The sequence below is a fragment of the Somniosus microcephalus genome, unplaced genomic scaffold (assembly GCF_052327205.1).
Source record: "Somniosus microcephalus isolate GS21.2 unplaced genomic scaffold, FLI_Smic_1.0 unresolved_chr4, whole genome shotgun sequence".
Lineage (NCBI taxonomy): Eukaryota > Metazoa > Chordata > Chondrichthyes > Squaliformes > Somniosidae > Somniosus > Somniosus microcephalus.
In genome coordinates, this window is record NW_028225182.1 from 22,685,009 (window position 1) to 22,698,834 (window position 13,826).

Sequence of the window (13,826 nt, forward strand, 5' to 3'; positions counted from 1 at the left end):
ATGGGTGCCAAAGTCCTGTGGCTTTTGCTGTATCTCTGCAGTTCCTCTTGCTGCTGCTTCGTATGATACAGCCACACTGAAAGCCTTGTCCAGTGTCAAATCTTTCTCAGAAAGTAGTCTTTTCTGTGTTCCTTTGCTTAGTAGACCGCAGACGAATTTGTCTCGTAGAGAATTTGCCAGTCCTGCCCCGAATTGGCAGTGCTTTGACAGCTTTCGTAATTCGGTGAGGTAATCAGCGTTACTTTCATTCTTGTGCTGATTCCTCCTGAAGAATTTGAATCGTTCCGCTATCAGCAGCTGTGTTGGGTTTAAGTGCTCCTGTAAGGTATCAACAATCTCAATAAAATTCTTGTCCATCGGTTTGGCTGGAGTGATCAAGTTTCGTAACAGCCCGTATGTCCTTGCGCCCATCAGATTTAGAAGTACCGATGCCTTTTTCTCATCCGCTACCTCATTCACCTTGCAATATATCTCCACTCTTTCCACATATGTGGTCCAATCTTCCATATCTCTATCGAAAGCAGTAACATTGCCAGTCTTCGGCATCTTGAAAATCTAAAATGGCACTTCCGCACTTTTCTTTCTTCCCCGCCGAATTAAGATGGCGCCTCCCGCACTTTCCTGCCGCTGCCGCTGCTGCCAAAGCCATTCTCCGCGGTTCCCGTTGCGACCTGGAGCTTTTCGCGGTATTTCTATTTTTTTTTATATATCGCTTCAATATTCTCTCCGTAATTGAAGAACCGTACCCGTCATGGAGCGGACCTTCTGGGACTTTCCCCTCCCTCTGCTCGGTCTGAACGCCGGCCGTGCCCTGAGTGCTCCACCCTCTCTCTCTTTGCTTCTGCTTCCCGACTCGCTGCCCGGCCCCGTTGCAGAGCCACCCGATCGAGCTGTAGCCTGCCGCAGCCCAGCAAGGATCAGTGCACTACCTGCCACCAGCCCGTTTAGCTGGGGAAACCACAGACTGGAGACCAAGCCTAGCCCTCGTTTTTGAGTTTCTTCGAGTTATTTTTTTTTTCTTGCTTCTGGCTTCGACCTTCATCTGAGGAATCGATCGCCTTGAGGTGCTGCCGAATTGCAGGTAAGTTCGTTTCTAACTCGTCGCCACTGTTAGTTCCGTGTGTTAATGGAGACACGGAATGCAGGAGTTGATTCAACAAGTGTTTACTGAACAAAGTCTGGAGGTGAACTAACAACACAAGACGCTACACAGGCTTATATACCTGAGTGGTCACTACTGGTACTACAGTATACAGGGGCTTCAAAAACATAGTTCCTCTTAAAGGTACATACACTACAACTTTAATCTATATATGGATTGGTCTTACCAAATTAGTAACAGTACTGTGGAGGAGGAATTCCTGGAGTGTATACGGGATGGTTTCTTGGACTAATATGTCGAGGAATCAACTGGAGATCAGGCCATCTTCGACTTGGTATTATGTAATGAGAAAGGATTAATTAGCAATCTTGTTGTGCGAGGCCCATTGGGGCGGAGCGATCATAATATGATAGAATTCTTCATTAAGATGGAGAGTTAAGTATTTAACTCAGAGACTAGGGTCCTGAATTTAAATAAAGGAAACTACAATGGTATGAAGTGCAAGTTGACTAGGATGGATTGGGGAACGTTACTTAAAGGGTTGGCGGTGGATAGGCAATGGCAAACATTTAAAGATCGCATGGATGAACTACAGAATTTATTCATCCCTGTCTGGCATAAAAATAAAGCAAAGAAGGTGACTCAACCGTGGCTAACAAGGGAAGGTGGGGATAGCATAAGATCCAAGGAGAAGACATATAAATTGGCTAGAAAAAGCAACAAACCTGAGGATTGGGAGCAGATTAGGAGTCAGCAAAGGAAGACAAAGGGATTAATTAAGAGGGGGAAAATAGACTATGATAGTAAGCTTTCAGGGAACATAAAAACTGACTGTAAAAGCTTCTATAGATATGTGAAGAGAAAAAGATTGGGGAAGTCAAGCATCGGTCCCTTGCAGTCAGAATCAGGGGAATTTATAATGTGGAACAATGAAATGGCAGACCAATTAAATACATACTTTGGTTCTGTCTACGCAAAGGAGGACACAAATAACCTCCAAGAGATGTTGGGAAACATAGGGCCTAATGAGATGGAGGAACTGAATGAAATCAGTGTTTGAAGCGAAATGGTGTTAGGGAAATTGACGGGATTGAAGGCCAATAAATCCCCAGGGCCCGATAATCTACATCCTAGGGTAATTAGGAACTGGCCCTAGAAAGAGGAGATGCATTGCTGGTCATCTTCCAAAATTCGACAGACTCTGGAACAGTTCCCATGGATTGGAGGTTAGCTAATGTAACCCCACTGTTGAAAAAAGGAGGTAGAGCGAAAACAGAGAATTATAGAGCGGTAAGCCTGACATCGGCAGTGGGGGAAATGCTAGAGTCCATTATGAAAGATGTAATAACAGAGCACTTGGAAAACAGTGACAGGATCGGAAAAATTCAACATGATTTACTAAAGGTAAATCATGCTTGACTAATCTACTGGAATTTTTTGAGGCTGTAACTAGTAAAATAAATAAGGGAGAACCAGTGGGTGTGGAGTATTTGGACTTTCAGAAGGCTTTTGATAAGGTCCCGCATAAGAGATTAGCGTGTAAAGTTAATGCACATGGGATTGGGGTGAAGGTACTGATTTGGATAGAGAACTGGTTGGCAGACAGGAAGCAAAGAGTTGGAATAAACGGGTCTTGTTTCAAGTGGCAGGCAGTGACAAGTGGGGTACCACAGGGATCGGTCCTTGGACCCCAGCTATTCACAGTATATATTAATGATCTAGATGGGGGAACTAGATGTAATATCTCCAAGTTTGCAGATGACACAAAGCTGGGTGGGCGAGTGTGCTGTGCGGAGGATGCTGAGAAACTCCAGTATGATTTGGACAGGTTGGGTGATTGGGCAGATGCATGGCAGATGCAGTATAATGTGGATAAATGCGAGGTTATCCACTTTCATGCCATCAACAGGAAGGCTGATTATTATCTGAACGGCAATAGATTGGGAGAAGGGGAAGTGCAACGTGACCTGGGTGTCCTTCTGCAGGTAAGCATGCAGGTGCAGCAGGTGGTTAAGAAGGTATGTTGACCTTCGTAGCGAGAGGATTCGAGTACAGGAGCAAGGATGTCTTGCTGCAGTTGTACAGGGCCTTGGTGAGACCACACCTTGACTATTGTCTGCAGTTTTGGTTGCCTTATCTGAGGAAGGATGTTCTTTCCATGGAGGGAGTGCAGCGAAGATTCACCAGACTGATACCTGGGATGGCAGGAATGATGAATGAGGAGAGCTAGGCTCGATTGGGCGTATATTCGCTGGTGTTTAGAAGAATGAGAGGGGATCTCATTGATACTAATAAAATTCCAACAGGACTAGACAGACTAGATGCAGGAAAGGTGTTCCTGTTGGCGGGGGAGTCGAGAACCAAGGGTCACAGTCTAAAGATAAGGGGTAAGCCACTTAGAGCAGAGATGAGGAGGCATTTCTTCACCCAGAGAGTGGTGAACCTGTGGCATTCTCCACCACAAAACGCAGTTGTGGCCAATTCATTAAATATATTCAAGAAGGAGTTGGATATATTTCTTAAGGCTAAAGGGATCAAGGGATATGGGGAAAAGGCAGGGACAGGGTACTGAATTTGGATGATCAGCCATGATCTCATTAAATAGCGGAGCAGGCTCGAGGGGCCGAATGGCCTACTCCTTCTCCTATCTTCTATGTTTCTATGTTTCCCAACTCTCCATTTCTCCCCGAGCCTCCATTCCCCAGTCTCCATCACTCCCCCTCTGTTATTATTGGTAACATATTGAACTAGATTGAGGACTGCCTAGAAAGATATAGGCAGCCATAAGTTACATATGTATTTGGATCTGTTTGACAAGCCGACACCAGTGGTGTCCCATAGTATTCAGTGTCAGCTCCGTTGCCTTATACTATTTTTATTTGTGATCTAAATGTAGGTGTTGGGGACACAATCTGCAAGTTTGCAGATGATACTGAGATCTATATGAGTTTCTGGACAGTAGATGATATTTTACTGCTTCCGGTGGCTCTTGAATTGTTGGGGGAATGTCTCATGACTGGAAAATGATGTATAATTTGGAAAAGTGCTGTGTTTTTCACGTGGGCAGGGCGAATGCTTAACATAAAAAGACCCTTCAGGAAAATGCATGAAAGCAAGTGGAGCAAGCAAGAGATCTGGGGGTTCCAGGGAATGCATCTCTTAAGATTCATGTGCAAGGCCATGAATCGATTGCTCGAGCCAAGAGGACATTCACAGGATTATTGACTATGAGACCTGCTTCGATCATGACAATCAAGAACTTCTATACAAATTATCTCTAAAGCTTCATGGACAGTGCTGTGAAGCGATTGCTAGTCCCAATAAAGTTCAGGGGTCCTATCATAGAACAATTGATTATGAGGCAATACAAACCATTTTGTCCGGGTATGAACCAGGCTCAGGCCTCATTTGGAATATTGTGTCCAGCTTTGACCTCCTCATATGGTGGGTGATAATGATGCTTTGGAAAGGATGCAGAGAATGGCCACTAGACTAATTTTTCTTTTGCAGCATCTTAGTTATCAAGATAGGCCAAAAGAGTTGGGACTGTACACATTAGAGAACTGTAGGCTTAGGGGGTGATCTGATTGAGGTTTCTAAGATAATAAAGGGAACATATTGTCTTCCAGTTGATTGTTTGTTCCAATTAAATAGGTTAGGGAGGACCAGGGATCACAATTTTACGTTGTGCAAGGCCAGATCTAGGTGAGATGTCAGGAGGTTGTCCTTTTCCCAGAGAATTGTGCAGCTCCAGATCAGGCTGCCATCTCGTGCGGTGGACGCCATTTCACCAAACTCCTTCATCAGAGAGCTTGACATGTTTCTGGATGGGGTGAAGATTAACTGTACCAAAAGGTAGGTAGTGCAAGGAATTATCAGGGCCAGAGTGATCTCCTGGACAAGTTTCGGTCACCGGGGGTGTCAGAGAGGAATTTCCCAAAGGTGTGCCCAATTTGAATACCAGTGAGGATGACAAGCTCTCGAAGGAGTGTAGTCTGGAGTCTGACACCGTGAGGCAAAGGGCTACACATGGGGGCATCCAAACTGTGATTGCAGCAGTAACTGGGAATTCGATTGTCAGGGGGACGTATAGGTAGTTCTGCTACCATCGGCGAGAGACCCATGTGATACATTGCCTCTCTGTTACCAGGGTAAGGGATAGGGTGCAGAACATTCTTTGGGGGGTGTGGGTGGAATGGAAGAGCCGGAAGTTGTGGTCCATGTCTGAACCAATGACATAGGGGAGGAGAGGAGTGAGGACCTGGAGTCAGACTTTAAGTAGCTAGGGAGGACGTTAAATAGCAGGATCTCAAATGTCATAATCTCTAGATTACTCCCAGTGCCACGCACCAGTGAGAGTAGAAAAAGAAGGATGGTGCAGATTAAAGTGTGGCTACAGACAAGGTGCAGCAGGGAGGGCTTCAGATTACTGGGACATTGTGACAAGTTCTGTGGCAGGAGGGAGTTGTTCAAGATGGACGGCTTGCACCTCAAGTGAGGTGGGACCAATATCCTGGCAGCAAAGTTAACTAGTGCGAGACGGAGGGTTTAAACTAATTCGGCAGTTGGTTGGGCACCAAGATGTTGTATTAAAATAAAGAATCAAATTGCTCAGAAGACTGGGGGAGATAGTTAGAGTTAGAAGTAATGCAGAATTAGGTAGGATCATAGAAAATACAAAGAGTTCTAAGTTAGGTTTGGAGTGCATGTGTTTAAATGCACGATGTTTGCTTAATAAGTTTGATGAGCGGAAGGTGCAAATTCCCACGTGAGATTATAATGTAGTGGCGGTAACAACGAGATCTGATAAGTATATTGGATGCTTCATATTCCATCTACACGGTATTCAAGAAAGAAATGCCAGGAGAAAGGAGCAGGGGTTGCAGCTTTGATTAAGGAAAAAAGGAGATAATAGGAGACTTTAGCAGAACATTCAGAACCTTGGCGTCGTACTAGACCCTGAGATGAGTATCCAACCCCATATCCTCTCCATCTCCAAGACGGCATAGTTTCACCAGTAACATTGCACATCTTCGCCCCTGCCTTAGTTTATCTGCTGCTGACACTTTCATGTGTGCCTCTGTTACCGCTAACCTCGACTATTCCAAAGCACTCTTGGCCGGCCTCCCAACTTGGACCTTCGTAACTTGAGTTCATCCATATCTCTGCTGCTCGTATCCTAATTCACACCAAGTCCCATTGGCACATCATCTCCGTGTTCGCTGACATACATTAGCTCCCGGTCCAGCAATGTCTCAATTTAAACATTCTCATCGCTCTGTTGAAATCGCTACATATCCTCGCCCCTGCCTATCTCTGTAATGTCCTCCCGACCGTCAACCCTACATGAACAATGCACCCCTCCAATTCTGGCCTCTTGCATGTCCCTGATTTTTTATTGCACCAACTTTGGTGGCCGTGCCTTCAGCTGCCGAGGCACTTAGCTCTGGAAATCCCATCCTAAACCTCTCCACCTCTTTACCTCTCTATCCTCCTGTCTCTCACACCATCCGTTTGCCACCTGTACTAATATCTCTTTGGTGTTTGATTGTGTCCGCTGATGCTCATGTGAAGCGCCTTGTGACGTTTCACTGTGTTAAAGGCGCTATATAAATGCAAGTATTTATTTTTGTTCAAAAGCAAAATACTGCACGAGCTGGAAATCAGAAATAAAAGCAGAAAATGCTGGAAATACTCAGCAAGTCAGGCAGCATCTGTGGAGAGAGAAACTGTAGTGTATGTACCTTGAAGAAGGAACTATATTCTGCAGCCCCTGTATACTGCAGTACCAGTAGTGACCACCCCTGTATATAAGCCTGTGTAGTAACTTTGTATAGTAGTTCCAGTTTTGCCTCCATTCAGTAAACACCTGTTATAACCAACTTCTGCAGTCCGTGTCTCAATTACACACGGACGTTACACTGGCGAATAACAGATTCGAACTTACCTACAGTTCTGCACCACCTCACGGGGATCCATCCCTGAAGCGAAGTCGAGGCCAGAAGGAAGAAATCCAAAAAGAAAAAAAAACAAACAGAAGAAACGGGCGTCGACCGTGGGCAACCGCCCTCTGATTCATCGAATTCGAAGATTTGCAGGAGAGGCTGTCGAGAGCTGGGCTTGGTTATCCAGTCTATGGTGTTCCAGCTAATCGGGCTGGTGGCAGGTAGTACACTGATCCTTCCTGGGCTGCGGCGGGCTAGAGCTCGATCAGGTGGCTTTTCAATGGGGCCGAGCAGCATTGTCGGGAAGAGGAGGGAGAGAGAGAGGGTGGAGCACACAGGGTGCAGCCGGTGCTACGAAGCCGGGCAGCGTACAGACCCGAGAAGAGGGAGGAAAGTGTCCCATAGGGTCTGCTCTGACGACGGGAACAGTAATTAAAATAAAAGAAATTAGAAGCACAGAAAGCCGCGAGGAGCTGCAGTTTGCCACGGGGACCATAGGGCGTCGCCATCAAGGCATAAAAACGCCAGCAACAGTGCTAGCAGCAGCGGAAAAGACAGAAAGCGCGGGAGGCGCCATCTTAATCCAGCGGGGAAGAAGGCAAAGCGCGGGAGGCGCCATTTTGTTCAATCGGGGAAGAAGGCAAAGCGTGGGAGGCACCATCTTAGATCTCCAAGATGCCGAAGACTGGCAATATCACTGCCTTCGATAATGCAATAGAAGACTGGACCACGTATGTGGAAAGAGTCGAAGTATATTGCAAGGCAAATGAAGTAGCCAATGAGAAAAAGGCATCGGTACTACTAAACTTAATGGGTGCAAGAACGTATGGCCTATTGCAGAACCTGATCACTCCAGTCAAACCGATGGCGAAGAGTTTTAACGAAATTGTTGATATCCTGCAGGAACACCTAAATCCTACACCGCTGCTGATGGCAGAAAGATTTAAATTCCACAAGAGAAATCAGCATAAAGATGAGAGCAATGCTGATTACCTTATGGAACTATGCAAGCTATCAAACCACTGCCAGTTCGGAGCAGGACTGGCAGATACCCTACGGGACAAATATGTCTGTGGACTCCTGAGTGAAGGAACCCAGAAGAGGTTACTCTCAGAGAAAGAGCTGACGCTAGATAAGGCTTTCAGCATGGCAGTATCGTACAAAGCAGCAGCAAAGGGGAGCTGCAGAAATACAGCAAAAGCCACAGGAATACGGCACCCAGGAAATGACACGGGGATTTGAAAAATGTTATCGCTGCGGCAGAACAACCCATGACCAGAAGGACTGCTGATCCAAGGACAAAACATGCAGTCAATGCGGAAAGATGGGACACATTGCACGAGTTTGCAGGTCCAGGAAGAAGACTAACGACAATAAAAAGACTGCTAAGGAAAAGTACAGGAAAGCACAAAAGATGACGGACAGTAGTTCCGAAGACCAGAAGAGCGATAGTGAATCCGGGAACAAGAGACTAAGCTGTCTCAAACTACACAACTTAATCACAAAAGAGGATCACTGAACCATTTGGGTCACCCTCACGATAGCAGGGTCCCAAGTCAAAAAGGAATTGGATACAGGATCAGCCCTGACCGTCATGAATCGACGAGTCTATGAGCGGCTATTCTCACACATACCCTTGAAAGACACATCCATTGTCTTGAAGACATATACGGGGCAGAAATTATACCCCAAAGGGAAAATAAGGGTGCCTGGCGAATACAACGGCAAGGAAATACAGAAATTGTATCTGTACATACTGCAAGATGGTGGGCCACCGTTATTGGGACGTGAATGGATCAGAAAGATAAGTTTAGACTGGCACTCCATTCAGGCACTGACGGTGGCTGGTAAAAAGGATGATGACGTCACACCTGGACGATTGTCAAAAATCTTGGCTAACGCTAAAGAGGTATTTCAACACGAACTGGGAACTCTTAAAGGTGTAACCGCCTCGATAAAAATAGAAGAGAATGCAATTCCCAAGTTTTTCAAAGCAAGACCGGTACTGTATGCAATTCGCCCAGCCATCGAGGCAGAGCTGGAGAATCTGGAGAATGCAGGTGAGTTAACTAAGGTAGACTGGAGCGAGTGGGTGATACCCATCGTTCCTGTCATGAAGAAAACGTTAAACAATAAGTCTGAGGAGCCAAGGAAGGTTCGCATCCGTGGGGACTTCGTGACTGTGAACCCAGTCCTTCACACAGTACAGTATCCTCTTCCGAGGATAGAAGATATTTTTGTCTCACTATCTGGAGGGAAACGTTTTACAAAAATTGACATAGCGCAAGCATATTTGCAGATGGAGGTTGAAGAATCCTCTAGGAAATATCTCACGATAAACACTCACAAAGGTCTTTACCAGTATATTCGACTGGTATTCGGAGTTGCATCAGCTCCGGCTATATGGCAAAGAGCGATGGAACAAGTCCTGCAAGGGTTTCCGGGGACTCAGTGTTACTTGGACGACATCCTAGTGACGGGTGAAAATGACAGTGAACACCTTGCCAACCTAGAGCAGGTGCTCACTAAACTAAGAGAACATGGGCTACGAGCCAATCGCCCCAAGTGCGAGTTTTTTAAGAAACAAATATCGTATTGTGGCCACGTGATTGATGAAGAGGGGTTACATAAGTTCCCTGACAAAATTGAAGCGGTAGTTAAGGCTCCAGCGCCTGAAAATGTGTCGCAACTGAGGTCATTCCTCGGATTGGTGAATTACTACCATAAGTTTTTGCCGAATTTGTCCACAATTCTGCACCCACTGAACGCCCTGCTACAAACTGGAGTAGCATGGAAATGGAGCGATGAATGTAAGCGGGCCTTTCAGAAGTGTAAAGGCCTGATCACTTCAAGAGAAGTATTGGCTCACTACAATCCATCACTACCGATAAGACTGGCGTGTGATGCATCTCCCTACGGCATTGGAGCGGTACTGTCACATAAATCCCTTGATGGTTCAGAGAGGCCGATAGCTTTTGCATCACACTCGTTAACTGCAGCCGAGCGTAACTATGCCCAGATTGACAGAGAGGCCCTCAGCCTGGTGTGGAGGGTGAAGAAGTTCAATCACTACCTGCACGGACAGAAATTTACTCTACTAACTGATCATCAACCTCTTGTCTCCATTTTCAACCCTAAGAAGGGCGTCCCGATAATGACAGCACAACAGCTACAGAGGTGGCCCCTTTTCGTAGGGGCACACCAATATGACATCGAGTACAAAGGAACTAAACATCATGGGAGTGCTGATGGATTGTCGCGCCTACCGTTGCCGATGGTGGAAGAAGCACCTGCAGTGGATCCTGTGGAGATATTCCACTCGACCATCGTCGAATGTCTACCTGTGATGAATGCAAACATAGAAAAGGAAACACGAAATGACCCGACACTCTCCAGGGTCTATGATTTAACGGTGAAGGGATGGCCAGCACATGGCGAACCACTGTTGCCAGCATTCTCGCCGAGAAGAGAACAGCTGTCAGTGTGCCGAGGAACCTTGATGTGTGGATCCAGGGTAGTTATTCCACCCAAATTGAAGGATACAGTGCTCAATGAGCTTCATGAGGGTCATCTGGAAGGGGTAAAAATGAAAAACTTAGCCAGAGCGTTTGTGTGGTGGCCGGGAATCAATAGAGAAATCGAAGAGATGACCAAGAGCTGTACAGGATGCCAGAAGGTCCAAAACGCCCCACCATAAGCCCCTCTATATCCATGGGAGTGGCCCTCACCTCCATGGCAAAGGGTACACATTGATTTTGCTGGTCCATTTATGGACTCGATGTTTTTAATTGTGGTGGATGCACATTTAAAGTGGCCAGAGGTAATAAAAATGTCCTCAACCACCACAGAAAAAACTATCACAGTCTTACGAACCATATTCGCCAGAAATGGGCTGCCTGAACAGATTTGCTCCGACAATGGACCACAGATTGTGTCTGAAGAGTTCCGGAGGTTCTTAAAGAACAATGGTGTTAAGCATTACACATCCGCCCCATATCATCCAGCCACCAATGGATTGGCTGAGAGGTTCGTTCAAACATTCAAGAAGGCTATCAAGGCAATGTGTAATGAATACATACCCCTACAACACAAGGTGGATAACTTCTTGTTTGCCTACCGGAATGCGACACATGTGGTTACCAACCAAACTCCAGCCATGATGTTCTTCAATCAAAGACTAAGATGCCGCTTGGATTTGGTTAAGCCAAACATCAGAAGAGATGTGGCGAACAGGCAGTTTCAGAATATGAATGAAAGGCCAACCAGGAGTTTTAAGATAGGTCAACCAGTTTTGGCCCGGGACTACCGCACAGAGAAATGGCAGCCAGGAACGATCTGCACATGGCAAGGACCTCTAATGTATACCGTGGACATTGGAGAGAGCATTGTAAGACGCCATGTTGACCAGATTCTAGAGTCACTGGAAAACGTCAAATCTACACCACGATCCTATACACCTGGTGATGAAACCGAAGTACCAATTGCATCTACCTCAGAATCGTTGATTTTGGAAGCAGACAAACCAAACAATGACGTTGATCCTGAATCAACTTTGCCAGAAGAACCTGATACCCCAAAGAGGCGTTATCCAGACAGAATCAGGAAGCCTCCTCAAAGACTGAATTTATAATTGATTAACTTCAGCTAATGTATATAGCAACTGTAATTGTAAATATGTTATTTAATTATTAATCAAATGTTATGTACTGTTTAGCTAAAAGGGGAGGAATTGTAGTGTATGTACTTTGAAGAAGGAACGATATTCTGCAGCCCCTGTATACTGCAGTACCAGTAGTGACCACCCCTGTATATAAGCCTGTGCAGTAACTTTGTGTAGTAGTTCAAGTTTTGTCTCCATTCAGTAAACACCTGTTATAACCAACTTCTGCAGTCCGTGTCTCAATTACACACGAATGTTACAGAAACAGAGCTAAAGTTTCAGGCCGATGATATTTGATCAGAAATTGTGTGATATTGTTGTCGTTGAATCGAGCAAGAAGAACACGATTATGGAAAATACAAGGACAGGTTATGGTTCTAAACATGTTAATGACTTTCTGGGGAATTATTATTAGCTGAATCTTGAAGCTGTCAGATTAACATCTCACAGTCCACTATTAACCCATTTAGCACACCAGATATTTAGCCATTTATAACAACGGATATTAATGCATTGAACAAACCATGTATTAACCCATTTAAAATACCGAGTGTTAACCCATTGAACACACCGCTTAAAACCACAGCTGGATTAAATTAACAGAGTGTCAAGTCTTGCTGGACAATTGATTGCAAAAGCAATATTTCAGCTTCGGCACAAAAAACAACATAGATGGTGGAATGATTGCCTCTGGTGTGGTTGATGCTTGTGAGAATTTATCAACATTCCATGATATGGTTTAACATTAGTTTAATCAAAAAAACACAATGGATTTATGTAAAAAAATAGCCCTTTTGAAAACCTATAAACCGTGATGAATTGGGGCTGCTGCAGGTGGCTATACAGTTTCAGTCAAGTCACTCAGCCCATTAAGCGGTCTCCTCACCTGAATTTTCCAGACTTGGAATCCGGGCACCCTGAAATAGGCAGCACCGGGACCCAGGAGTGTGGTGTACTGGGACCAGGAGTGTGGTGTACTGGACCAGGAGTGTGGTGTACTGGGACCAGGAGCATGGTGTACTGGGACCAGGAGTGTGGTGTACTGGACCAGACGTTTGGTGTACTGGGAACAGGAGTGTGGTATACTGGGACCAGGAGTTTGGTGTACTGGACCAGGGAGTGTGGTGTGCTGGGACCAGGGAGTGTGGTGTACTGGACCAGGAGTTTGGTGTACTGGGACCAGGAGTGTGGTGTACTGGACCAGGAGTTTGGTGTACTGGGACCAGGAGTGTGGTGTACTGGGACCAGGAGTGTGGTGTACTGGGACCAGGAGTGTGGTGTACTGGACCAGGAGTGTGGTGTACTGGGACCAGGAGTGTGGTGTACTGGACCAGGGAGTGTGGTGTACTGGGACCAGGAGTGTGGTGTACTGGGACCAGGAGTGTGTTGTACTGGACCAGGAGTGTGGTGTACTGGACCAGGAGTGTGGTGTACTGGGACCAAGAGTGTGGTGTACTGGACCAGGGAGTGTGGTGTACTGGACCAGGAGTTTGGTGTACTGGGACCAGGAGTGTGGTGTACTGGGACCAGGAGTGTGGTGTACTGGGACCAGGAGTGTGGTGTACTGGGACCAGGAGTGTGGTGTACTGGACCAGGAGTGTGGTGTACTGGGACCAGGAGTGTGGTGTACTGGACCAGGAGTGTGTTGTACTGGACCAGGAGTGTGGTGTACTGGACCAGGAGTGTGGTGTACTGGGACCAGCAGTGTGGTGTACTGGACTAGGGAGTGTGGTGTACTGGACCAGGAGTGTGGTGTACTGGGGCCAGGAGTATGGTGTACTGGGAACAGGAGTGTAGTGTACTGGGACCAGGAGTGTGGTGTACTGGGACCAGGAGTGTGGTGTACTGGACCAGGAATGTGGTGTACTGGACCAGGAGTGTGGTGTACTGGGACCAGGAGTGTGGTGTACTGGGACCAGGAGTGTGGTGTACTGGGACCAGGAGTGTGTTGTACCGGACCAGGAGTGTGGTGTACTGGGAGCAGGAGTGTGGTGTTCTGGGGCCGGGAGTGTGGTGTACTGGGACCAGGAGAGTGCAATAACAGGACCAGGGAGTGCGCTGTACTGTGACCCAGTAATGTACTGATGCACCGCACCACGACACAGGAGTGTGGTGTACT